The sequence below is a fragment of the Hyla sarda genome, chromosome 3, assembly GCF_029499605.1.
Source record: "Hyla sarda isolate aHylSar1 chromosome 3, aHylSar1.hap1, whole genome shotgun sequence".
In the NCBI taxonomy this organism is placed as follows: Eukaryota; Metazoa; Chordata; class Amphibia; order Anura; family Hylidae; genus Hyla; species Hyla sarda.
The window spans coordinates 84,244,417-84,268,449 of NC_079191.1; the positions used below are offsets into that span (position 1 = coordinate 84,244,417).

The 24,033-nt window shown below is 44.3% G+C and overlaps 1 protein-coding gene across 9 annotated transcripts in view; it reads right to left on the bottom strand.

The window, feature by feature from the left end:
* Positions 1-24,033, bottom strand: part of ZBTB38 (zinc finger and BTB domain containing 38) — a 75,828-nt gene that overhangs the window by 24,786 nt on the left and 27,009 nt on the right. For 2 of the 9 annotated variants that reach the window (XM_056564476.1, XM_056564478.1), the window contains exon 1: positions 22,362-22,723. The exons of 1 other annotated variant lie outside the window; for it this stretch is intronic. The gene's annotated coding sequence lies outside the window, so the exon portion shown is untranslated. 6 more of the 9 variants (XM_056564482.1, XM_056564479.1, XM_056564489.1 and 3 more) reach the window with 5 other exon arrangements.

The window sequence follows — 24,033 nt, forward strand, 5'->3', positions numbered from 1 at the left end:
GGCTCCTGTATACAGCTCTCAAATGTCATAATCCCCGATGCCGGGAGACGGGAGCTCTGATTGGGAATAGCTTTTCACCAATTAGAGCTCCCGTCACGCGGCGGCGGGGATTATGAAATTTGACAGCTGTATACAGGAGCCAGCAGGGAGCGCAGTGGAGCCGCATGTGCGGAGTGGAGCTCTGATTGGTGAATAGCTTGTGATTGTGACAGCGTATACAGTATTCCCTACCGGGAGTTGGTGGGGAGCGCAGTGGAGCCGCATATGCCGCCCGCTTGTTAATTTGAAATATGTGGATCGCAGCGGGTCTCTGGAGAATGACCTGCTGTGATATGCCCCTCAGCCCCTGGACTATAACTCCCATCATGGACAGAGTCTGTCCATGATGGGAGTAGTAGTCCTAAAAGTCCCAAAAGAGTCCCACAGCTGGGGATGTGCAAGTGCCATCCCTCAGCGCTGCGGTACTACAACTACTTCCATCATGGGACAGACTTTGTCCCATGATGGAAGTAGTAGTCCAGGGGCAGAGGGACAGATCGAAAGGGGGTCTCACTCCTGAGACCCCCTGCGACCTTTACTCCTCCGCTCCCTAGTGATGATTAGGGGGCGGAGCTACACCGTTCAGGCCTGACTAATTCAAAACATTTTTTCAGAGTGTCATGTTTTTATAATTGAATTTACAGGCTTAGTAGTCGTAGTCGTCTTGTAGGCGAAATCCAGTACTAAGCCAGGGCTTAGCGTTGTCCCCAAAATAGCTAGAGTTAACCTCCAATTATTACCCCGGTACTCACCACCACAGGGGTGCCGGGTGGAGCCGGTACCAACAGGCCTGGAGCATCAAAAATGGCACTCCTGGGCCTAGGCGGTAACAGGCTGGCACTATTTAGGCTGGGGAGGGCCAGTATCAATGGTCCTCGCCCCCCCTGGTAACGTCAGGCTTTTGCTGCGTGGTTGGTATCTGGCTGATACTGAAAATAAAAGGGAACCCTATGCATTTTTTTAAATAAATAGAAAACGTGTGTGGTTCCCCCTATTTTAAGTATCAACCAGATACCAACCAAGCAGCAACAGCCTGACGTTACCAGGGTGGGCGAGGACCATTGTTACTAGTCCTCTCCAGCCTAAATAACACCAGCCTGTTACCACCTAGGACAAAGAGCACCATTTTTGACGCTCCTGGCCTGTTGTACCAGCTCTTCCCACCACCCCTGTGGCGGTGGGTACTGGGTTGATAGTTGGGGGTTAGCACTAGCTGTTTTTGGGGCTAACGCTAAGCCTCAGCTTAGTAGTGGATTCCATCTACAAGACAGCTTCCACCACTAAGCCTGTAAATTCAATTAAAAAAAACATGACACATCGAAAAAAAAAATTATTTAAAAAAACACTCCCCCACAGCCCTTATTAACCCTTTCATTGACATAAAAAAAAAACGCTGGTCATCATTGCAATCCACCGAACCTCTGCATTCACGTATCTGATATGAGAAGGAAAAAAAATTAGTACATTTTTGGCGCTCTCCCCTGGGGAGTGCACCCATACTACAGTGTGTTCCTAAATTGTTGATGTGTGCCTACTGTATCCTGTATATATACAATCATCTATAGACAGATGTATATACATGATAGCGCACAAAGACTTAACCCAAAACTGCTCAGCAGCAGCGTGGGTTAACACTTTCCTTGCTGAGCTCCTGTATAGTATACATGGGTACACTATGCACTAGGGATCGACCGATTATCGGTATGGCCGATATTATCGGCCGATAATCACGATTTTGGGCATTATCGGTATCGGCAATGACCTTGCCGATAAGCCGATAATGCCCCGCCCCCCGCACCACCCCCACCGCACCGCGAACGCCCCCCCCCCGATCCGCCACCCCGGACCGCACCGCAACCGCCCCCTGTAGTGCTGGGCGGTATACCGGTATGGATTTTTGCCCATACCGCTATACAGGTCGGGCCCCTCCCCCACCCTCCGAGTCAATAAAAAAAAAATAAACTTACCCGTAATGGGCATGGTCCGGGCCATCCATCCTTCCTGTAGTGTCTGGGGGCGTTCCGGGTGAAGGGTGAACCGGTCCGGGCTGTCCTTCTTCTCCGGCTGTCATCTTCTCCACTCCGGGCAGGCTCCGGCCTAGTACGCTGCATAGACGCCGCTACGCCGTGACGTCAGGTGCGTCGCTGCACACGGGCGTCACTGCGCAGCGGCGTCTATGCAGCATACTAGGCCGGAGCCTGCCCGGAGTGGAGAAGAGGACCCCCGGAGAAGAAGGACAGCCCGGACCGGTTCACCCTCCACCCGCAATGCCGCCGGACACTACAGGAAGGGAGGATGGATGGGCCGGACCACCCTGATAGGTAGGGGGAGAGAAGCGGGTGGTGGCGGCGGCCTATGGCACCGCAAAAGCCACCGCAGTGCATTGATTTAAAGCGCCCGCTTTAAATCAATGCTCTGCAGCGGTGTCGAGGGGGATAAATAGCCGATAATTTATACCGATTATCGGTATCGGTATCGGCCCTAAAAAAACAATATCGGTCGATCCCTACTATGCACCCCTGTATACTATACAGCCAGCGGAGGTAAGTAGTGATGCTCTTCACCCTTTATATTTATATGCTATACATCACTCCTTCCCTCTGCATCCGACCCATGGAGTGGTACCCTGAAGGCCGTGAAAAAGTTGCCACAGGGTACAAAAATGTGTTTCCACACACCATCAAAAAACTGCCAAAATGCAGGAAAAAGCTGTGACAGTTTTTCTGGCGTTTTTGCTGGTGGACAAAAAAACTCAATGGAATCCTGGCCTCAAAGCAATAGAACAAAATCCCTGTGTCCACTTTTGCTTTGAGGTGCAGCTCAGGTGTACAATTAGAACTGTGTGGAGATATAGAACTTTGCACAAAATTTATTATGTGCTTTGCACAAGTATGGTAAATTTGGTGCAATTGATCCAAATTTAGACCAACCAGAACGATCTACAAAAAACTTCTACCTACACCAACATTGATAAATGTTCCCCTAAGTTTCCCAAGCCCCGAGTGCACTGTGATGTCCAGCCTAGATCTTTAAAGTTAATATTCTCCTCTGTGCTTATCTTCCTCCCCTGGAAATATTTTTACAAGCAAAGAGATTTTACTTCATATATCGCCTGTGGCTGTGACTGCACATGCGCAATGATTGCTGGCAGTCAGTATAAAGAGAAAGTTCTACAGGGGAGGAGGGAGTTTACTCTGAAGATCCAGGCCGTACGTCTCTGTGCACTCGGGGCTTGAGAACACTTAGTTTGCATAATAAGAAAACGGGAATAGGCACTACAAGTCTATACCAATAGGTTAGTGCGGGTGATGCTGATGACAGATTACCTTTAATAAAAAGCATTAAAACAAGAATTGCAGAAGAAACCTAAGACTGTGCTGTGGGTAAGCTTCATTTTGTAGGGCTAATCGGTGTCTGGCTACCCAACTGTAATGATGCTGGATGTGGATCCACTGACCTGATTGGCTGATGACAGGGGCCGTATCGGGGAGCGGAGTCTAAGGTGCCGCTGGTCTTCACCAAAGCATGCTGCAAAACAGGATGGATTTGCTGTGGCAGGCAACACCCAGGTCGCTACCCCCGATACGACTCGCCCACACAGGTAGCTGGATAAGGCGAAGTACAGTATGCAGATGCGTAGTCAGACTTAGCAGAAGGTCATGGCAGGTGGCAAAGGTGCGTAGTCAAATAAGGGTCAGAACACGGGCAAGGCAAACAGACAGTATGGAACGCTTAATCTCAGGCAAATGGTACTGAAGATCCGGCAGGGAAGAGTGGGAGGTACAGGGACTTATAGAATAGTGTCAGATGTTTCACATAATTATGGACGTACTGGCCCTTTAAATTTCAGAGCTCCGGCACGCGCGCCCTAGTAGACGCGGACGTGCGTGCCGGAGCTGAGAGGCAGAGGAGCGTGGTAAGTGACGGGCTGGGATTCGCATGCAGACACGCCCCGCGATGCGAATCCCAGCCCCACCGGCAGCAGAGGAGAGGGGGACAGGCCAGGGGAAGTGGCCGGAGCGCAAGGTGTAACAGTACGCCCCCTTTGGACTCCCCCCTCCTTTTGAGGTTCAGAAATTTACTGAGTAGGTCACGGTCCAGGATATTTTCTTCAGGCTCCCAAGAGCTCTCCTCCGGACCCAATCCTTCCCAATCCACAATATAAAAGCGTTTTCCTCTGGTAAACTTGGAGTCCAAAATCTGTTTTACAACATAAACATCAGAGGTACCAGAGATGGGAGTAGTTGAAAGGTCTTTTTTAGAGAAGCGGTAGTGAATGACAGGTTTCAAGAGGGAGACATGGAAGGAATTTGGGATCCAGAGAGAGGACGGCAGATGGAGAGATTAGGCCACAGGATTTAAACGTGTCTTGATTTTATAGGGACCAAGATAGTTTATAACTGGGTACTCTGAAGCGGATATACTTAGCAGGCAGACAACCAGACTTTGTCACCAGGAGAGAGCTCGGGAGGGGAACGTGTTTTCTTGTCGGCTTGAGACTTCATTAGACACGTAGCATGCAAAAGAGAAGAACGGGTCTTCTGCCAGATGGTGGAAAAGTTCCGTACTTGCTCATCAACCGCAGGAACTCCGGAAGAAGAGGATAAAGGAAGAGGAGGATGAGGATGAAGTCCATAATCTACAAAGAAAGGCAAAGTTCCAGTAGATTCAGAATTCTTATGATTGTATGAGAACTCTGCCCAAGGAAGTAAATCAACCCAGTCGTCTTGACAAGCAGAAATGAAATGGCGAAGATAGTCTCCTAAGACCTGATTCACCTTCTCAACCTGTCCATTGGATTGAGGGTGGTAGGCTGAGGAAAAGTCCAGCTTGACTTGGAGACGTGAGCAGAGGGCCCGCCAGAACTTAGAGACGAACTGGACACCACGGTCAGATACAATTGTGAGGGCAAACCATGCAAACGGAAGATGTGGCAAAGAAACAGTTTAGCAAGCTGCGGTGCAGATGGAAGTCCAGGCAGCGGCCCAAAATGAGCCATTTTAGAAAAAACGGTCCACTACCACCCAAATGACAGTATTTACTCCGGAATACAGAAGGTCAGTAAGGAAGTCCATAGCAATATCGGTCCAGGGAAGTTCTGGAACAGGCAAAGGCTGTAGAAGACCTGCAGGTTTAAATAAGGGATCTTATCCCGGGCACAGACCAAACAGGAACGAACAAAATCAATGACATCCCGTCTTAAACTATGCCACCAATATTGTCTGGAGATGAGCTGTAAGGACTTAAGAGTTCCTGAATGACCAGCCAGAAGAGAGGAATGGCCCCATTTCAAGACTCAGAGTCTTAAACAGGAAGACAGGCAAGTCTTTCCAGGAGGCAGGTGCTGAAGATTTGCTGGCGCTGCGGGGATGAGACGCTCAGGAGGAATAATATGCTGAGGAGGAGATTCTTGGTCTTGCACATCAGAAGACCTGGAAAGAGCATCAGCTCGAAGATTCTTCTCTGCAGGACGGAAGCGATGTAAAAGTCAAATCTAGAGAAGGACAGAGACCATTAAGCCTGCCGTGAGTTAAGACGATGAGCTGTCTGAAGATAAAGCAAGTTCTTGTGGTCAGAATATATAGTAACAGGAAGTACTGAACCTTCCAAGAGATGACGCCATTCTTCCAAGGCCAGCTTTATATCCAAGAGTTCAGTCTCCTATAGAATATTTTTTCTCCGCGGGAGAGAAGGTTTTAGAGAAAAAGGGTACAATTATTCCCTTAGAGGACTTTTGTGTTAAGACAGCTCCTGCTCCAACCAAAGATGCATCCACCTCCAAAAGAAAAGGCTTGCCAGAGTCGGGTCTAGACAGGACCGGAGCCGAAGCGAAGGCAGACTTTAACTGTTTATAAGCATCTTCAGCCTCTGGAGTCCAGACTTTGGGATTGGAGGTCTTCTTGGTGAGAGAGACAATGGGCGCTACCAAGGTGGAGTAATGCGGAATAAATTGCCAATAGTAATTGGCAAAACCAAGAAAACGCTGAATAGCTTTTAAGCCGGTAGGTCAGGTCCAGTCCAGTACAGCTGACAACTTGTTAGGATCCATCTGTAAACCTTGACTAGTAACAATGTAACCGAGAAAAGGAAGACTGGACTTTTCGAAAACACACTACTTAAGTTTAGCATAAAGATGGTTGTCATGAAGATGTTGTAAGACCTGGCGGATGTGGGAATGATGAGTCTTAAAATTGGGCGAGTAGATGAGTATATTGTCCAAATAGACCACCACACAGGTATATAAGAGGTCACGAAAGATATCATTAACAAACTCCTGGAAGATTGCTGGAGCATTACATAGTCCGAACGGCATCACCAGATACTCAAAATGTCCATCCCGAGTATTAAATGCAGTCTTCCATTCGTCACCTTCTCTTATGTGAATCAGGTTATAGGCACCTCGAAGGTCTAGTTTGGAGATCAAGGGAAGAGGGTAGCGGTTTTTGACGGTTATTTCGTTCAGTCCGCGATAGTCAATGCAGGGTCGCAGAGAACCGTCTTTTTTCTCTACAAAGAAGGATCCGGCTCCGGCAGGGGAAGATGACTTCCTGATAAATTCTTTTTTAAGATTTTCTTGAATATATTTAGACATGGCCTGAGTTTCAGGAATAGACAGAGGGTAAATACTTCCCAGAGGAACAGTGGTCCCGGGCAATAAGTCTATAGGACAATCATAGGGATGATGAGGTGGCAATACTTCAGCTTGTTTCTCACTGAAGACGTCAACATAGTCCTGAAGAAACGAAGGCAAACCGGGCAGAGGAGTAGAAGGAGGCACCCACTTAGACAGATGAGTTTGAATGCAGTGACTGTTTCAATAAAGTCCCCAACGGAGAACTCCAGTTTTCCAATCCAGCTGCGGGGTATGGAGTTGCAACCAAGGAAGGCCAAGCAGGAGGGGAGAGGTACAGTGAGGAAGTACATGGAAGGACAAGTTCTCCTTATACAGGACTCTGACCTGCATTGATATCGGTTCTGTGCGGTATAGCACGGTACAGTCCAGATTTTCTCCGTTAATCGTAGAGATGTCCAAGGGCTTCAAAAGGCAAGACACCGGCAGATGATACCTATGTACTATGGAGGCATCAATAAAATTTCCTGTGGAACCAGAATCCACGAAGGCAAGAATGGAAATAATCTCTTTGGAGGGTAGAGAAAGCTGGACCGACAAATTCAAGCGTGGAGAGGTGGTGTTCACACCTAGGGAGGCCTCTCTCACAAACCCTAGGTGCGGGCATTTCCCTGTGACTGTGGACGTACAGGACAATCTTTGAGGAAATGATCTGCACTGACATAGATTCTCAGCTCGTCCACGAGTTCTTTCCTGCAGAGTCAGGCGAGACCAATCCACCTGCATAGCCTCCACTGCGGGAGGCAACATAGAAGGTTGCGGTGGTTGCTGGAAGACTGGTGCCAGGCGAGGAAAGCGCTGAGGTCGTGCAGACTCCCTTTCTTGACGTTGTTCCTCACGTCACTCAGAAAAACGGGAATCAATCCAGGAGGCCAGCTGTATAAGATCATTTAAGGTAGATGGCAATTCCCGGGCAGCAAGGACATCTTTAATATGGCTAGAGAGTCCTCTTTTGAAAGTGGCACAAAGAACTTCATTATTCCAGGATAACTCTGAAGCCAGGGTACGGAATCGGATGGCATATTCGCCTACAGAGGAGTTACCCTGAGAAAGGCTCAGCAAGGCCGTTTCAGCGGAAGATGCTCGTGCAGGTTCTTCGAAAACACTTCGGAATTCTGTCAGGAAAGCCTGAAGACTGGCTGTGAGTAGGTCACTGCGTTCCCAGAACGGAGTTGCCCAGGCCAGAGCCCTTCCAGTTAACAAACTGACGACAAAGGCCACCTTCGCTCGTTCCGTAGGGAACTGTCCCACCATAAGCTCTATGTGCATGGAGCACTGAGTCACAAAACCACGGCAGGACTTGGGATACCCTTCATACTTCTTGGGAAGAGACAAATGGAGCTTGGATCCCGTGGTGACTGCTGGACCGGGAGGCATTACCGGAGCAGGAGGAGGCTGTGGCTGCTGCGGTTGTTGCTGGGCAGTAAGCAGCTACTGCATCATGGCGGACAACTGGTTTAACTGCTGCGCCTGCTGGGTCAACTGCTGCAACTGAAGAGCCACTATGGTGGTGAGATCCGGATTCTCGGGCAGAGGTTCCCCAGCGGGATCCATGGCCAGGTCTTGCTGTAACGATGCTGGATGTAGATCCACTGACCTGGGTGGCTGATGACACGGGCCGTATTGGGGAGCGGAGTCTAAGGTGCCGCTGGACTTCACCAGAGCCCGCCGCAAGGCAGGATGGATTTGCTGCGGCAGGCAAAACCCAGGTCGCTACCCCCGATACGACTCAACCACACAGGTTGCTGGGCGAGGCGAAGTACAGTAGGATGAAACAGGGGCCTAGTCGGACTTAGCAGAAGGTCAAGGCAGGCGGCAAAGGTGCGTAGTCAAATAACGTAGCGGAATGTATGGAACGCTTAATCTCAGGCAAATGGTACTGAAGATCCGGAAGGGAAGAGTGGGAGGTGCAGGGACTTATAGAATAGTGTCAGGTGTTTCACATGATTATGGGCGTACTGGCCCTTTAAATTTCAGAGCTCCGACATGCGCACGCCCTAGGAGACGGGGATGCATGTGCCAGAGCTGAGAGGCAGAGGAAGAAGCAATAGAGGAGCGTGGTAAGTGACGAGCTGGGATTCACATGCGGGCGTATCCCGCGATGCGAATCCCAGCCCCATCGGCAGCAGGGGAGAGGGGGGACAGTGTGCTCACGGCCAGGGGAAGTGGCCAGAGCGCAAGGTGTAACACCAACATGGTTTCTGCATGACATTTATGTTTAGAAGTTATATATTTCAAATCTGTGTTTGAAAATATCTAAACTATATGAATCACTGCATCTGTTACCAAAACTAGGATGTCGATTTCACATGGAATCTGTATTAGAATCAGTGTTAAAATCCATAACAGACCCTCCTCCCCCTTTCTACCATGTTCTATAATAGTAATATTTGCGACTTGTTATGTGGGCCCCATGCACCATTGCTGGGATGTCCAGCATGGCAGAATGAGTATACGGATAACTTAACCTCCAGTGAGAAAAATATAACTAGTGGATACCTGCCATATACATATACTGAGCAAAATGAGCCAAAGTGAGGAGGAGCCTGCAGGGTGCGATAAATCACATGGCAGATCATAGGTCACAAGTAAATATTACTCTCTGGGTAAAAACAACACTCCCATATCTCTCTCCAGAATAAAAATTACATAAGTCATCCAGTGCCAAACTGAGCCACAAACCTGTTTGCTTCTATTTGGCTAACAATTTGGTCATACGGCACATGATATGATTCCACAAATGCAAATTACAAATGGAAAGCTATTCTTTAAAGGGGCATTCCAGGAAAAAAAGGTCTTTAAATCAACTGGTGCCAGAAAGTTATGTAGTTTTGTAAACAGGGCTCAAGTCCTGCAGGCACATGTGGGAACTGAGTTCCTGCACTTTTTTCACAGCAAATCTTGGGGGAGTTTCCACACTTTTTTCCCCAGACTTGAAAATTTCAGTCCAACACAGTGCTCTCTGCTGCTACCTCTGTCCATGTCAGGAACTGTCCAGAGCAGGAGCAACCCCTCACTGCAAACCCCTTCCAGATTTGGACTGAGGTGGCAGCAGCAGTCACTTGGTCAGATTAGAAAGAACTATTTGTGGCTAAGAAGTATTAGACAGATTGCAAATTGTTGCAAAGACATTAGAACCTGCAATCATTAACCATTTACCATAGATGAAAAAGTTTTCACTAACAATCTCCATTTCAGTACAGTCATACATACAGTCCTTGGTGGAAGCAGCATTATGTGATATATTTATATGATACCATAAAAATTTCTAAGAAGTGACATAGGTAGGGAAATTTGACAAGAATAATATTTGTAATAGTGGAAATGTTTTTCCATGTCTGAAAACAATATACCTTCATTTAAAAATCTATACATCTATGTATGTAAAGAATCTAGCGAAGCATCCAAATTACTGTATATGCTCGAGTATTAGCCGTTCCGAATATAATCCGAGGCCCCTAATTTCACCCCAAAAATCTAGGAAAAGTTATTGACTCGACTATAAGCCTAGGGTGGGAAATACATCATCCCCCCATGTCATCATCCCCCCTGTCATCATCCAGACCCCCGTCATTAACACCCCCGTCATCATCACTCCCTGTCATTATCACCCTCATCATCATCACTCCGTCATTATCACCCTTTCATCATCCCCCTCCCCTCGTCATCATCCCCTCCCTTCATCATCACCGCCTGTCAATCCCTTCGTCATCATCCAGACCCCCCTTTTGTTTTCTACTCACCTCCCCAGTTGTGGAAGGGTGAGCTGGTCTGGGCTGTCTATCTTTGGCCAGTGACTGTCCGGTGGGGAGGGTTAGTCGTTCCGGGCTGTCCATCTTCACCGTTAGGCCCTCTTCTCTGCTCCGTGCCGGCCACAGACTAGTGACGTTGCGTTGAGGACGACACGCAGGGACTTCCGCGTGCAGCAGACGTCCGTGACATCCCTGCACATGAAAGTCCCTGCGCAGTGGTGTCAATGCAGCGTCACTAGTTCGGGGCCGGCCCGAGGCTGAGAAGAGGGCCTCCTTGTGAAGATGGACAGCCCAGAACGACTAACCCACCCCACCAGACAGTCCCTGCAGCATAGATGGCCGAAGATGGATGGCCTGGCCCATCCCCTCACAGCTAAGCCAGAAGCGTTTTTTTGTTCACTCAAGTATAAGCCGAGGGGGGCGTTTTCAGCACGAAAAATTGTTCTGAAAAACTCAGCTTATACTCGAGTATATACGGTAGTACCATTATCAATAATATACTGGTACTACTATGCTATATTATTATAATACAGTGTCTATGACTACTCTGTAACTGGCACAAATAAGGCTAAATATTAAAATATGTCAGTACTGCAGCCTCTGGGTTTGCTTCTGCAATTATATCTTAGTTTAGAGAATATTATAAAGGTTTTTCACATTACCAATGCATTTATGATGCCTTTTAAAAAAAAAAAAATGTAATTAATGGAAAAAATGAATCAATTCATTGCGGTTTGTGGGCACTAAAAAAATATCTGCTACAGGGAAATGAACGGAAAGCAATACCAGGAAAGAGTACAGATTGTACAGCTATAATAAAGCAATTGTTATATCCGATTTCCAATTGTTATTAATGATATTGATCTTTAGGGGTACCTTGTACCTAATCTCCCCATCTATATACCCCCACTATACCCCCCCTATATACCTGCTAAACCGAGATAAAGCAGTGACTTATAGTTAGAATTTAGAATTACAGGCCTGAGATCAGCCGAGACAGGCCGCAGTAAGTGAATCTGTGAATTTGGCATCTGCCCAGATTGCTGAGATCAGCCTTGCAAAATATGACTGACCCACTTCCTGTCTTCTCAGAACAAGCTGTCTTGTGTCTATAGAATGTATTTCATTTAGCCCTGGTTGTTTTCTTCAGTTATCAAAGGGTCAGATACAATCAGCTGTAGAATACCATACCGGTCTTTGTGACATGTAACAATCAGTAAATAGTATATTTAAATTTATTGTGTATATCTGTGCACTGAATGTTGATGTGAAATTGTGTAAATTGTGGTGTTTGCACTAAAAGTAGAGCACAGTGTCTGTGAACACTAAAGATGTAAAGATACAGCACTCTCAGTACCTTACAAAACTTTATAGGGTCACGAGTTTTCTAAAATTTTTGACATGTCCTTGGGACAAGTAAAAAGTATGGATCAGTCAGGGTCTGAGTGTTTAGACCCCCGAATGATCACTAAAACTCTCTGGAAGAAGACCGTAGTAAGCACATTCTGTCTCCCTGCTCTGTGCCACATGACCAAGACAGCCTAATAATATAACTCTATGGGGTTGTGTTGGAGAGAAGCAGTGTTTCCCTAGCAGAATCATACCAGGCTTCTGAAAACGCTACCTGGGGCCATCAGCTGCTGCATTTTAAAAAGGGTTGTCACTGACACAAAGGATTTACCATTGAACAGGGCATTGAATAGGGCAACACAAGAGTCACCATAGAATGGGCTTTAAACTGCTGTGTACAAAACTACAGGGCATTGAATAGGGCAACACAAGAGTCACCGTAGAATGGGCTTTAAACTGCTGTGTACAAAAGGTTGAAAGTTTTTCTATAGTCATAATTATCATACCAGTGGGTAGACCTCAGAGTAAAAACCTTAAAGGGGCACTCCGTTGCCCCATTGTTCGGAACATTTTATTCTGAATGCTTGAAACGGGCGGCGGGGAGTTGTGGTGTCACGACCACGCCCCTCATGATGTCACACCATGCCCCCTCAATGCAAGTCTATGGGAGCGGACAAGGTGACCGCCAAGCCCCTTCCCATAGACTTGCATTAATAGGGTGCTGCACGGAGATTGTGGGGGTCCTTTGGATAGGGGATAATATGTCTAGGGGCGGAGTACCCTTTTAAAGGGGTACTCTGCCCCAAAACATCTTATCCCCTATCCGAAGGATCGTGGGTGAGTTGTCTGATTGCAGCCCCCCCCCCCCACGATCTCTGCTGTGGCACCGCAGTCATCAGGTGCACGGAGCAAACTTTGCTCCGTGCCTGATGACTAGCGATGTGCTGCTAACGTGGTCATCATGTCAAGAGGGGGCGTGGCTGTGAGGTTACGGGCTTCCAGTGCAGCAGCCGGCATTCTAAACGAATTCTGGGTGCTGCAGGGAGATCGCGGGGGCTTCCAGTGGCGGGCCCCCCATGATCAGACATCTTATCCCATATCCTTTGGATAAGGGATAAGATGCCTAGGGTCAGAGTATCCATATAAACATCAATGTTGGGCCACCATCTTCTGCACAAGATGCCTTTTCTTAGCTTTGTGTCGGAGGGCCTGGCACCAGCCTTCTCTAGTTTATTTCTCATTGAAATATACTATAGGGATTTGTAAGGCAGTACTAGTATAAGGTGCTTATCCTTTAGAGCAACCTTTACAATCAGCCCAGAAAGAGCAACAAGATAGACTATCAAAAGGCATAGCTGTGGAGCAAGGATAAAAAATAACTAATAACACTATTAAATAATAATAATAACAACACAAAATGTGAAGCACCTGTCTTTGGTTCTGTAGTAGATCATCATATTGAATCTGGCCATACATTTCAGGGGGCTGTCAGCTAAATGCTTCAATGACCGACAGATATCTTTACCAATCCCTTCATACACATACACGCTCAAACCTTTAGCCCAGATTTATCAAACTGTGTGAGGGAAAAAAATTGAGTGATTTTCCCACAGCAGCCAATCACAGCTCAGCTAACGAGCTCTGGTTAAGTGAAACCTGAGCTGTGATTGGTTGCTGTGGAAAAATCTCTCCATTTATATTCTCACACAGTTTGATAAATCTGGGCCATTGAATATATCCTGAATAGGTGAGAAAGACACCTTCAGATTCTTCAGGCAGTGGTTTATCTCCCTCAGAACAAAAAAATCAGCATGAGAAACACGCTCCACCCTTCTCTTGCCCAACATCTACCATTGGGTGAAGGCCACACTACAAAGTCTACCAAACCTGCCGAAGGCAACAGGTTAAGCCAACTTTATTCTATTGCGTCTGGGCACAAAAAGTACATCCTTATATATATATATATATATATATATATATATATATTAGGGATCGACCGATTATCGGTATGGCCGATATTATCGGCCGATAATCACGATTTTGGGCATTATCGGTATCGGCAATTACCTTGCCGATAAGCCGATAATGCCCCGCCCCGCCCCCACCACACCGCTCCCCCCCCCCCCGACCCACCGCACCGCAACCACCCCCCCGACCCACCACACCGCGTTGCACCCCCCACCGTAGTCCTGGGCGGTATACCGGTATGGATTTTTGCCCATACCGCTATACCGGTCGGGCCCCTCCCCCACCCTCCGAGTCAATAAAAAAAATTAAACTTACCCGTAATGGGGGTGGTCCGGGCCATCTATCCTTCCTGTAGTGTCCGGCGGCATTCCGGGTGGAGGGTGAACCGGTCCGGGCTGTCCTTCTCCAGGGGTCATCTTCTCCACTCTGGGCAGGCTCCGGCCTAGTACGCTGCATAGACGCCGCCGGACACTACAGGAAGGAAGGATGGCCTGGACCACCCTGACAGGTAGGGGGAGAGAAGCGGGTGGTGGTGGCGGCGGCGGCCTATGGCACTGCAAAAGCCACTGCAGTGCATTGATTTAAAGCGCCCGCTTTAAATCAATGATCTGCAGCGGTGTCACGGGGGGATAAATAGCCGATAACTTATACCGGAATATCAGTATAAGTTATCGGCTATCGGCCTAACCTCCACCGATTATCGGTATCGGCCCTAAAAAAACGATATCGGTCGATCCCTAATATATATATATATTTTTTTTTTTTTGCTACTATATATATATATATTATTATTTTTTTTTTAAGTTCATTGCTAAACCTAGTTGTATAGTTACGCATCAGACTGTATGAACACAAATAGCTGTCTATGAATTTTTCCACTGTAGGAAAACTTACTACATGTAGGGAATTTACGTTGATCTCACAGACTGGCTTTTCAGACTCGCACCTAAGATTTACGCTATTTTTTACCTCACACATCACTCTATTATCATTAAATATACAGATATTGGCCATGATTTGCTAAGAGTGGAGTGTAGTTTTCTTTGTGGGTTTTTTCCCAACAAAATATTTTACTAATGTTTCCCTACATTTTGCACTTTTCCCTATGTTTTGCTTTTTTTACACATGCTCCGAGCTGTGGGGTTTTCTAGAGCTGAAATCCACCACATTTTCTGTGGAAACCTTAGTAAATATGTTGGGATTCTTTTTTAAATGTCGGGGACACGCCCCCTTTTTGTTGACCACAACCCCTTTCCCCTCCGGCCATCCACATTTTTCAGATTTTCTCAGTAAAATGGAGAGTTGGTCGGGTATTTTTCAATTTTGATGCAAATTCTGGCGCAGACAGAATTTCTGGCGCAGAACATGACAAAATATGTTGGGTTTACAATAGTAAATCAGGGACATTGTCATAAAATTTTTTTTTTTGAAATGTTATAAACAGATATCAAAAGTTTTGACTGATCGCTGGAGGCGGCAGAAGTGCACACAGTCATGTGCTTCTCTCTCAGCTCATTCTAGTGATTGTCCTGTGAACACTCAGACTCCGACTTATCAAAACCTTTGACATTTCTATAGGACATATCAAAAGTTGTTTAATAATTAGCAGAAATAATGTGAACTAGATTTAAAAAAATTGCAGTTCTAATAAAGACAAGAATTTTGGTAAATATTATTGAACTAAGGCTACATGGCATCTTAACATTCCATAATGTTTTGAAAATCAGAAAACAATACTTTCATGGGAACACATATGAATAGTGTAACTTCGAAATACAAGATGCTCACCTTACATGGTTATACAGTAAAATCTCCCTTAGAGGACACCTCCCAATAGGGGACACCTCCCAATAGCGGACAGTTTTTAATTCCCTGTCAGAGTCCAATAAGACTTAATGTATTTTCACCCTCCGAATAGGGGACATTCCCAATAGTGGACAGTTTTTAATTCCCTGTCAGAGTCCAATAAGACTTAATATATTTGCACCCTCCGAATAGGGGACATTCCCAATAGCAGACGCGGACACACTCAATAGGGGACAAAAGTGATTCAAACATTCCCATTAGGGGACAGAACACTCCTATTAGGGGACAAAACACTCCCAATAGGGAACAACCAGGCATATGAGCTGGCCCTACCTTGTACACAGGGCCATCATCATGGGGTACAGACAATACCCCAGTAAGAGGCCCAGGGTATTATTACACTCTGGAGTGAGTATAGTACAATATTCTGTCATTTTTTAGCCTTTTTCTCCAATAGGGGACATCTCTCAATAGCGGACACTTTTTTATTCCCAGTGAGTGTCCGCTATTGGGAGATTCTACTGTATAACTTAGGTCACACTGATACAACTTCTCATTTTTATTTGTCTATGCACTCAGGCCAAAAGGAATGGACACAGTGAGAGCATGTTGAATTAGCAATAATGGGGACAAAAAGGCACCATGAAAATTTGTGTATGTACAATTAACTGAGACGGATCAACATTGTCAGTATAATTTTCATTTCAGGAAATGGTGATTATCGCAAATTTCGACTTGTCAACAAAGCATATTCTTCATGTCACATGGTTCGTCAAGAAACATCTATAACCCATTAGATAGACATCCACATGTTGTGCAAAGAGGATGCTATCAGGAGCCTGTCATCTACCTGTACCATTCACTGATATTACCTGTCTATTTTACTTTTGTCTGTGCCATTTACTTTAAAAGAAGACAACCTACCACAAGAGGACATAGTTCTATATTAGATGGCAAAGGTTTAGGGTATGCACGACAATTCCGCAGTCTGAACGTACCCTTATGCAGTAATATCAGGAAATATTACTTTACTGAGAGAGTAGTGGATACATAGAATAGTCTTCCTGCAGAAGTGGTAGCTGCAAATACAGTGAATAAGTTTAAGCATGCATGGGATAGGCATAAGGCTATCCTTCATACAAGATAAAGATAAGTATAAGGCTATTCTTCATATAAGATAGAGATAGGCATAAGGCTATCCTTCATGTAAGATAGAGATAGGTATAAGGCTATCCTTCATATAAGATAGAGATAGGTGAAAGGCTATCCTTCATATAAGATAGAGATAGGCATAAGGCTATCCTTCATGAAGATAGAGATAGGTATAAGGCTATCCTTCATATAAGATAGAGATAGGCAAAAGGCTATCCTTCATATAAGATAGAGATAGGCATAAGGCTATCCTTCATATAAGATAGAGATAGGGATGAGGCTATCCTTCATATAAGATAGAGATAGGCATAAGGCTATCCTTCATATAAGATAGAGATAGGCATAAGGCTATCCTTCATATAAGATATAAATAGGCGTAAGTCTATCCTTTTTATAAGAGAGCCCAGGCCTATTCATAGTATTCAGGATATTGGCTAGACTAGATGGGCCGAATGGTTCTTATCTGCTGACACATTTTATGTTACTAACATGTATGTGCCATAAAATTGTGTATGCCAAATAAATCAAGCAATAGCAATAAATCTAAGTGGGTCAGACTTCTCTTGATTTTAAACTGTAGTTTTGTGTTTATTTACTTTTAACCCTTTCAGGACTCAGCTTTTTTCCGTTTTTGCACTTTCCTTTTTTCCTCCTTACCTTCTAAAAATCATAACGCGTTCAGTTTTCCACCAACAGACCTATATGTGGGCTTGTTTTATGCGCTACCAATTTTACTTTGTAATTACATCAGTCATTTCACCACAAAATCTATGGCGAAACCCCCCGCTTTTTGGTAAAAATGATACCTTATATTTATTTTGTACGTCCATACAGTTACAAGGATACCCAATTTATGTAGGTTTTATTTTTATTATACTACTTTAAAAAATGATAACTTTATGCACAAAAATGAGTATGTTTAAATTTGTCATCTTCTGACCCCTATAACTTTTTTATTTTTCCGTATACAGGGATGTATGTTGGCTCATTTTCTGCGCCGTGGTCTGTAGTTTTTATTGGTACCGTTTTTGTTTTGATGGGACTATTTGATCACTTTTTATAAAAAATTTTAGGGTATACAAAATGACCAAAAATACGCAATTTTGGACTTTTTTTTAAAGTATACGCCATTGACTGTGCGGTTTAGTTAACGTAATATTTTTATAGTTAGAACCCGTACAGTTGGTGAGTTCATATCCTAGCGGTGTCAGTGAAATTGGACCTTAGCAGAACCCTAGCCAGTGTGGGGGATTTCCAAGTCTCAAGTCTGTCATATGTAATAGCAGATCAATTCAAGTGGGTGAAAAGCACCTGAAGTCCTAGCAAGGCCATAGGCTGACCCCGGGTTACACTGCATGCCTTCTACTCTGCTCTGTACTGCGAGTATTGTACCATCTTCTCTGGCCTCAGTAAAAAGGACAGTTATCCGTAACCTGACATCGGCGTGCTTGTTGCCCTGTGCCTGCCCCAGGAGAAGCTGTCTCAACCTCGGACCTTATAGGCTATAGGTGCCTTGGCATCACGACCTGACAAGTATATCTTGCACCCCTGTGTCACCACATATAGTTTAAAAAATAAGTGCATATGTATAAACTTGGGATACATATAACCATATGGACATGATAATACAGTAAAACCTCATTTAGAAGACCACCCACCCATTGAAAAGTAGTCTTCTATTGGGGTGGTTTCATTTTAATAGCATGACCACTATTCTTTATGTATGGTAGACTGAAAATCTAAACCATGAAATCTGCTGTGGATAAGGTTGTGGTCTTCCAAAATAGGTGGTCATTTTGGGAAAAATTAACTGTATATATTTAGATAGATGAATACAACAAAATGGTGTTGAGGCAGCACAACCAAAGCAATGTGCAGTAAGCGGGTGCAGGCTGATGATGAACAGTCCCAGCCGCAAGGTGATTCAGCAGCACACCAGAAGATTTCAAGCAAAAGTGGTTTTAATCCCCCATGTACAGATACAGCGTTTCGGCAGTATCTCACTGCCTTTCTGAAACATGCTTGACAAAGGCAGTGAGATACTGCCGAAACGTTGTATCTGTACATGGGGAATTAAAACGCTGCTGAATCATCTTTGCCTGGATAGATAGATAGATGCAGTGCAGTATTACAGGTGGCAAAAGAAAGAAAACTGCATTATGTTCCCTTTACTTAGAGGGCCCATGGATTCCCCTGTGTCGTGGTAGAGCAGCAGCCTTATAATGTGATATTACATTTCTGTTATCATATTACACACACAAATATATTATTATTACAGTTTAGACATATTCTGCCTAAATATTTAGACACGCAATATCAAGCTGTTACACTGATACCCGGCTATCCCCCAAAAAGCACACTACTATTAAACAGATTCTCCTACAACTTAACGTATTAAGGCGACAGTAATAGTAATAGCAAATCATACATGGCTCCTATTGATGCATGAATTATTTATTCTTCTTTTATGCAGTGTTTTAATAAGTGCTATGAAAAAGAAAAGCGCTACAGGATTCCTAAGCAACTGATGTCCCCTGAGAGTTAAAGGGTTAAGTCGCTCGCACTTAGCGACCTTGGTTTATTAACACGTTGTATGTAATAACACTTGCAAAGCAGCGAAACAAAGATAGACTGCTGCATCATGTTAGATGTGTCAGCAGGTTGAAGCTGCAGCCATTTTGCAGCAGTAGCTTAAAATGGCTGCTGCAGAGAAATAAACAAAAAAAAAGCTGGTGAGGAACAGAGCCTTATGTATCTGTCCTGACATCATAATCAGAACCAGGAACTTAATATCACAGATTTATGCCCAACAACCGTTTTGTGACAAGGCTGTGGCGTGCCTTCAGGTGTGCATTTACATATATGTATATATATATATATATATATATATATATATGTATAGCAACTCTAAATAAGCGGCCCATGCAAATGCAAGATCATGTCTAATGCTTTACAAGAATTTTTATAGATTTGAAGACAGGTTTTGTAGTTTAAAAGACGCTAGTGTTATTTACCAAAGGCGCCATTTTTTTTTTTATATAGTTCCTGGTAGCCATTTTGAGTTGTGCAAGTTGACTCAAAATGGCCGTCGCTGCAGATCTGTTTTTCTTTGTCCATGTTAAACAACAAGGACAGAATAAATGACTGCAGCGCAATGTATACAGATTTTATAGAATGCAGATGTTTCGTATATTAGAAAGTGACATGTATTTAGAATAAAAGCCTTATCAGAGTCAATCAGTTTCTGTCCGCCTCAATAGTTCTATGCAGCCTTGTACATTTATACGCCGTTTGTTGCTAGCAAACGTCTGGCAGAAATAGTGTTAAATGCAGCCTGTGAACGACAAACCTTTTTTTTTTTTTTTGCTGTATTGTTAATACATTTGTGTGAGAACGTATTATGCATATATTAAGAATCATCGGCTACGACAAGCTTGAGAATGCATAGCACGCAGCTTTGTCTGCACACGGATGAAAACAATAAATCATTTCCCAGAAGAGAAAACAACAAGAAAAAAGCAAGGAAAAAAAAAGAATATGCCTTCTGTGGAAAGCATTTGCTACTTGCCTGGTGGAAATATTTCTAGAAATAACATTATCTTCCGCAGTGTTAAAACCATTTAGCGAAAAATTTCCCGTTGCCACAGTAACAAGGCAAGGGCCCAGTCTACAGAGATCATCAGAAATGCAGAATCTCAGTCTTAAAGGAGCTTTGCAGCAAACACGCACACACAGCAAGACAAGGAATGTGGGAAAAAAAAAAAAAAAAGAAAAACACCCCGTTCTGTCCAGAATTGGATTCACGACATCAAACCATCCTGCGTCAGTCTAGCTATTAACCCTTCAGCCACCACAGCGGCCTTTCTAGGCCTCAAATGTCATTCAACTAACCCTGTCAGTGGTGTGCATAGAGCAACATGGCAAGACCAGAAACAGCCACGTCCTTTCTTCATCAGCAAAATAAAAAAAAATGTAAAATACATTTTTCTTTTTCCTTTTTTTTTTTTTTTTTTTTTTAAATCTAACTTTTTTTTAACACGAGTATAGAGGTGTCAATATCCTTGAAATGTAGAAAAATGTCACGACATTACCGATTTGGTGCGGATGGCTGTGTATAGCGAAGAGCAAGCAAGGGGTTACTGTCACATAAAGGCCTCACTTGATCTTTTTTTACTTGACTGTTTTAATAATAGAAGGGAACGGCTGAGATCTGTTTCGGTTTACAGAACACAGCTCCTCAGAATTTCCTGCACTAGCTTTTTGTTTAGTTTTTTTATTGCATTTTACGTTGTCATTCAGTATTCTTTTTAATTTTGTCCGAACAGTAGGCAATACGAGAAGTCACCGGAAAGCAGTGAACAGTTAACATGTACAAGAAGCCATCCGCCATACTGTGGCATACACCATTCACACAGAAATTCATTTTATGCAAGAGAGATGAGGTGCCTAGGGGTCATTTACATAAAATCCATTTCTTAAAGGCAGATGGCTTCTGGTTATATCATCACCCAGTACAGGTGAATCATACAGTCAAGTCTTATCGCCTACTTTGTGACTGCCTGCTATTCGTGGATGTGTCATAACGTCTAGCAATCTACTTGTGTCTGGTGATCGGAGTTCCTATCAAAATTAGACATATTCAGAGTTGGCGCTGTTTGTGAACGGCAACGACAACAACATGCACTTTTTCGACCTACCTCTGTAAACCATTTAAGGGACTGTTAACACATAAAATACTTTCAGTCTTCCTGCGTGTCGCACAGTTATGAAAGAATTAAAAAATAAACCCCCTTTTTTTTTATTCGGTCCACGCTTCATGGGTATGAAGAGCTGTCGTTGGTAAAATCAGCTGTAGAGCAGCTCGGACGGCTGACATTCGTGAGAAGTGGATTTTCCATCGGGGAACGGATCCTGGAAGCAATGATAATCCACCTCCGGGTTTTCCTCATGCTGTGTCCCATTGATCCGCAGCTTTGTATAAATAACGGCAGGACTGACCACTGCAAAGGGCCACTTCTCTGTTCCCCTGGAGAACCAACCGTTTACCCATAACTTCCGCATACAAGAGGCACACTACAGTGCTATGCAGGAGTTAAAAATAGATTTTTTCCATTCCTCCTACCTGCATTGCAAGCATATTAGTTTCCAATCGCTTTAATTTGATATTCACATTAATTAACAATACAGCATAAATTATTTAGCCTGGTGAACACAGGACAGGATTAAAAGCAAGAATGATATGATCACGCAGCCTTTCACAGTCTATGGTTATTATTCTTTTTTTTTTTTCCCCTTAAGCTGGTATTTTGCATGAGATGATGCGGGCTGTAAAATGACGATGCAATGTTTAGATATGAAAGTGAGAGACAGGAGGTGCAGTATGTTATGTCAGACAGAGTATTTACATACTGACAACAGTGTATAATGGATTCGGAGCACAGCATGCAGAAGAGAAGGCATTAATCCTCGCTGCCATTTCAGCCTTGCAAGAGATGCATTCTGCAGCATCGCTTATGAAGGAGGAAGGATAGAGCCAGCTCACCTTAAACGCAGTATGATATTAATGTGGATGATCGACAAGCCATCAGGAACTCCGGATGGAGGAACGGGAAGGAAGAAATGCAAAAAAAAATAATAATAATGATAAAAAAAAGAACAACAACCTTTTACTCAGCTGGCCGTTCCCCAGATGTTATGTGACAGGCTTCTGAAAGATACCAGCATCGTCGCCTTGTACTGCCGTGCGTATGACCATTCCGGGGCTGATGCAGGATGCACACATCTTATGTATGACATCCTTCTTCTAGCTGCAAAATAAAGCCTACTGCTTGAACATGTTCTTCGGGAAGGAGTGATGTCCTCTTCAGGCAGGATTCACAACACCGCCCTGCATTCGGAATCATTTGCTCCCTTTTTTTTGTTTGGAAAGCTGCAGTTTAAGTTTTATTAAAAGCAATCTCCTTTCCACAGTTTGCAAGCCACAGAGCTCCAGTCATCTGACCGGCTAATTGTATTTAGGCAACACCCTACTTACCACAGGCTCAGCAAGTGCTAAATATATCAGCATTACAGCTGCTCAGTCGCACAGGAAAATACGTACTAAAGAATTGTTATTTCCTCTTGTGATAAAAAAGCGATTCCTCCAGAACTGGATTCTGCTCAAACATTGAGTAATCCATTGCAGTTTTTTTTCTCTCGCTTGCATAATCCAAGTACTCTGACCCACATAATGCAAACAAGTCATAGCCAAACACATACTAAACTGTACGCACCTACTGACTGGTGGCTGTATTAACCGTCTGGCTGCCTGCTCTGCATATTTTACTGCACTGTGACCGTGAGCTTATGTGACAGTAGAAACAAGAGAATAGGTTCTTTCAGGGCGTTCTACAGTGGATAATACTACCCTGCTTTCATTTTAACAGGGTTGACGGTAAAGGTGTTTTTAGTTGATACCACTCGCTGTGTTTTAGAAGAAACAGGCAGGGTAATACTGTATGGGGGAGATTTATCAAAACCTGAGGAAGAGTGGAGCAGTTGCCCATAGCAACCAATCAGATTGCTTCTTTCATTTTCCACAGGCCTCTTTAGAGGCCTGTGGAAAATGAAAGAAGCAATCTGGTTGCTATGGGCAACTGCACCACTCTTCCTCTCCACAGGTTTTGATAAATCTCCCCCTATGTCTGTTACTTTTCAGTAATAATATAGTTCCTCAAGCCTTTCAACTAGCAATCCATAACAACTTCCCTTGCAACATGATAAATGGCGAAATATCAGTGTAAACAGAAATGCTGTACGGTTTAAAGTCAAGTGGATCTTTCACCCATACAAACCTTAGTGACCATAATAATACTTAGTGGGTACAGTAGCAACCTACTCAAAGTCTTCAGAGGGGGAGTGATGCTGAAAAGTAAGACACTGGCCCTCATTTACTATTCTAAACCCGACTTCTTTTGTCAGGTTTTTTTGTCGCATCTTTGTCTGCGCCATGTCGCAGGCATGGTGCGCCAGTCTGCGACACGATGCAACATTTTTTCCCGACGGACCCGATGTGGATTCTCCCAAACCCGAAAAAGGGGCGTAACCCGACATTTCTGAGCTTTCCCACGTATTTATAAAGGTTTCCAATCCGAATTTGTTGTATTGTTGTGGATTTTTTCCCGACAGCTCAAAGGAGTTGGAAACCAAAACCAACAAAACGCACGTGCGACAAACAAGATGCGACATAATAATAAATACCAGGGGAAAAAAGCAGTCGGGTTAGAAAGCAACATAGACTTACAACCCGATTTTCTAAGTAAATGAGGGCCACTGTGTATGCAAAGTAGCGTATTC